Raw genomic sequence first — 4,435 nt, 5'->3', positions numbered from 1 at the left:
TAGTTTCCACAGGACAGTATTCCAAACCCACATCCTAGATGTCCTTGCTAGGGGGATTGGTAAAAGTTGTCACTGAGAAATGTGCATTGCAGTACTAGAGAAAGAGCAAGCACAATATTCTAAGCCAAGAGTTCCCGACCTGTGGTCCTCCAGATGTTGAATTGCAACTCCCGTCATCCCCAGCCACAATAAATTCTATTGATGACGATGAGAGTTGTAGTTCAACGACATCTGGAAAACCACAAGTTGGGAACTCCTGTTCTAAGAACAACAACTTGGTCATCATCATCAACAGCAATGTGAAAGATGCAGAAAGTTAATGAAATGGCAAAGCATTGCTGGGGGAATGGATGTACTTTTGCCAGTGTTCACTGCTCAGTAAACAAACAAACTTTTAAACAGCTACATACGCAATCTCATGCCTGAATGCTACAGCAGGTGAGCACTCAGCCTGTAAAAAACCTTTTCAAGAGTAAACACTAACATAACACTTTTTTAACACTTACAAAATGATGCAGGAATGCAGACGTATTGCTCATCCACTTGTTTCCACAAGTACTTACTATCATAAATGATGCACTATCCAGGCAGAGGGCTTTGGAGTGAGGACAGGATTGCATTTTCCCAACAAGAAAATATATCTACATTTGCAGGGCAAATGTGATTTGTCTACTACTGAAGTGGCACTTCTGGATCCCACACATACACCAGCATAGCGTAGTGGTTAGAGTGTTGGACTAGGACCGGGAAGACCTGAGTTTGAATCCCCATTCAACCATGAAACTCACTGGGTGACTCTGGGCCAATCATGTATCTCTCGGCCTAACTTACCTCGCAGGGTTTTTGTGAGGATAAAAATAAGCATGTACACTGCTTTGAGCTCCTCAGAGGAAGAGTGGGATATACATTTTTTTAAAATTAAAAAAAAAAAATAAAAATAAGAAAATGAATAACAAGTGCATACTTTTTTGTGTGTTAAGATACATTGGGAAAATCCCATATTCCTTTTCTGAGAATCAGCATCTCCAAATGGAGACAATCCACTAAAACCTAAGTTATCATGATAACCTGAAAAGGGGTCACCATAATTGTGCAAATCAAGGTAATGTGGAGATCCCCATCTAGGTTCTCACAAATGGGACTTCCACCTGGGCACTGCTGGGCTGCTTGTTATTTATTATTTATTATTATATTTGTACACCACCCCAAACTGCTGTCTTTAGGTGGTTCACAACAACCTAAAACAAATGAAAACAGAAATGAAAACCTTAAAATGATTTAAAACCACAAGTCTAGTTAAAATGCTTGGGTAAAAAAAATGTGTCTTTAAAGACTTTTTTAAAGTCGTCAGAGATGGGGAGGCTCTTATTACAGCACTGAACGCATTCCAGAGTCTCAGGGCAGCAACAGAGAAGGCCCTGTAACCACCAGACAAGGTAGTGGCAACTGCAGATAAACCTCTCCAGATGATCTCAGTGGGCAATGGGGCTCATAGAGAAGAAGACATTCTCTTACGTAAATACCCAGGGCCTAAGCTGTTTAGGGCTTTACAGGTTATAACCAGCACTTTGTATTTTGCCCAGAAACCTTGGTAGCCAATATAGTTATTTTAATATAGGAGTAATATGGTCTCTCTGAGATGATTCGGAGACCAACCTGGCTGCCACATTCTGTACCAACGGTTTCCCAGTTTCCAGACTATGTACAAAGACAGTCCAACATAGAGCACATTGCAGTAGTCAAGTATGGAGGTTACCAGCAGATGTACCGCTATTCTGAGGTCAATTATCTCAAGAAATGGATGCAGCTGGCATATCAGTTGAAGCTGATAGAAAGCACCTCTGGCCATCGCCTCAGCCACCGACACCTGGGAGAGGTTTAGATCCAGAAGCACCCCCAGACTGCATACCAATTCCTTCTGAGACACTGCGGCCCTCAGAGGAGAGGATAGGAGAGCTGGTCTTGTGGTAGCAAGCATGACTTGTCCCCATAGCTAAGCAGGGTCTGCCCTGGTTGAATATGAATGGGAGACTTGATGTGTGAGCACTGTAAGATATTCCTCTTAGGGGATGGAGCTGCTTTGGGAAGAGCAGAAGGTTTCAAGTTCCCTCCGTGGCTTCTCCAAGATAGGGCTGAGAGAAATTCCTGCCTGCAACCTTGGAGAAGCCGCTGCCAGTCTGTGAAGACAATACTGAGCTAGATAAACCAATGGTCTGGCTCAGTATATGGCAGTTTCCTATGTTCCTATGACCCCATCCAGAACCAGCAGATCAAAATAGTCTCCTGTCAGTGACTGACCAGGAGAGTGATCTTGGGGTGGTGGTGGACAGCTCATTGAAAGTGTCGACTCAATGTGTGGCAGCTGTGAAAAAGGCCAATTCCATGCTAGCGATTATTAGGAAGGGGATTGAAAATAAAATGGCTAATATTATCATGCCCTTATACAAAACTATGGTGCGACCACATTTGGAGTACTGCGTACAATTCTCATCACCACATTTTTAAAAGGACATTGTAGAACTGGAAAAGGTACAGAAAAGGGCAACCAAGATGATCAGAGGCCTAGAGCACCTTTCTTATGAAGGAAGGCTACAGCACCCGGGGCTTTTTAGTTTAGAAAAGAGACAACTGCGGGGAGACATGATAGAGGTCTATAAAATCATGCATGGTATAGAGAAAGTGGATAGGGGAAAATTCTTCTCCTTCTCACATAACACTAGAACCAGGGGTCATCCCATGAAATTGATTGCCGGGAAATCTAGGACAAACAGAAGTACTTTTTCACATAATGCATAATCCACTTGTGGAATTCTTTGCTACAAGATGTGGTAACAACCAACAACCTAGATGAGTTTAAGAAGGGTTTGGATAACTTAATGGAGGAGAGGTCTATCAACGGCTACTAGTATGAGGGCTATAGGCCACCTCCAGCCTCAAAGGCAGGATGTCTCTGAGTACCAGTTGCAGGGGAGTAACAGCAGAAGAGAGGGCATGCCCTCAACTCCTGCCTGTGGCTTCCAGCGACATTCCAGTTTGTTATCTTTCATCCATCCCATCACTGCCTCCAGGCAGGCATTTAGGGAGGCTATGCCTTCTCCTGAGATGATGTTGACATGAAGAAAGATGTGGGTGTCATCAGCATATATATATTTACTGATAATACCCTGCACCGAATCTGGTTATTTCTCCCAGCAGTTTCATGCATGGCGTCCTGGGGCACGCCATATAAAAGTTCACATTTTGAAGAACAGACTCCAAGTGGAATCTGTCTGAGAGGTAGGAGCGGAACCACTGCAAAGCAGTGCCTCCCAACCCCAACCCCCTCAGACGCTCCAGAAGGATATGGCAGTCAGTAGTATCAAAAGTCGCTGAGAGATCCCAAATTGGAGATCATCCATCAGGCCCACCAAGCAGTCTCCACCCCATATTGCACCCAAAAACCAGTTTGAAATGGGGCTAGATTATTAGTTTCTTCTAAGACTGTCGAGCTGAGAGGACACCACCCTCTCAATTAATTACCTTGCCCAACCATGGAAGGTTGGAGACAGGCCTATAGTTGCTAAACTTTGAGAGATCCAACATGGGTTTCTTCAGAAGCAGTCTAATAATTGCCTCCTTAAGATAGGAAGGCATCCTGCCCTCCCTCAGAGAAGCATTGATAATCTCTTTCAGGCCTCCTACAACAACCCCCTGCCAGATAGTATAAGCAATGTTGTAGAACAGGTGGTAGGCCTCATCATTCCAAGCAGCTTGTCTACATCATCAAGAGTCACAAACTGGAACTGATCCAGCCTAACACATAAGAGGAGTTGCTGGATACCTCTGCATTAGACTCTGCAATAATTGTGGAGTCTGAGTTTCACATGCACATAAGGAGGCAAACTGCAAAAAGCCAGGCAAACTGCAAAAAGGAGGCAAAAAGTCTGTTAGTGTTGATGGACTTAAATTTCCCTGAAAGCCATAGTGGACTGATCTAGATCAGGGCTGTGGCCAGGGGAGCATGGTTTCCAGTGTGAAAACCACCCTCATTGACACCAAAGTGCTAAGGCATTATATATGGGGTGGGGGGTGGGTATTGCTGCTTCCTTGTGTGTTACTCTTTTATGTAGGTTTTTAAACTTTTAAATAGAGAGATATTTTTATATTTAATATTTGTACTTTTAATTAATATTTTAATTGTGCATTGTTTTAATTATATTGTGAACCGCTTTGGGATTATTTAATGAAAAGCAGTATAGAACTGGAATGATAAATACATAAATAAATAATAGTATATTAAAGTGCAAATTTCCAGCTGTAGAACAGTCAAAAGGCTAGAGGAACCCGACTGTTCTACAATAACGGAGCAAATTAGAGGAATTAAAATGCAGTCATTGTGAAAAGTAACTGGCGGCGGGAGAACAACCAATCAAATGGATAGTTATCTTAGTGACTT

The sequence above is a fragment of the Hemicordylus capensis genome, chromosome 6, assembly GCF_027244095.1.
Source record: "Hemicordylus capensis ecotype Gifberg chromosome 6, rHemCap1.1.pri, whole genome shotgun sequence".
Lineage (NCBI taxonomy): Eukaryota > Metazoa > Chordata > Lepidosauria > Squamata > Cordylidae > Hemicordylus > Hemicordylus capensis.
This window is presented reverse-complemented; position numbering follows the sequence as displayed.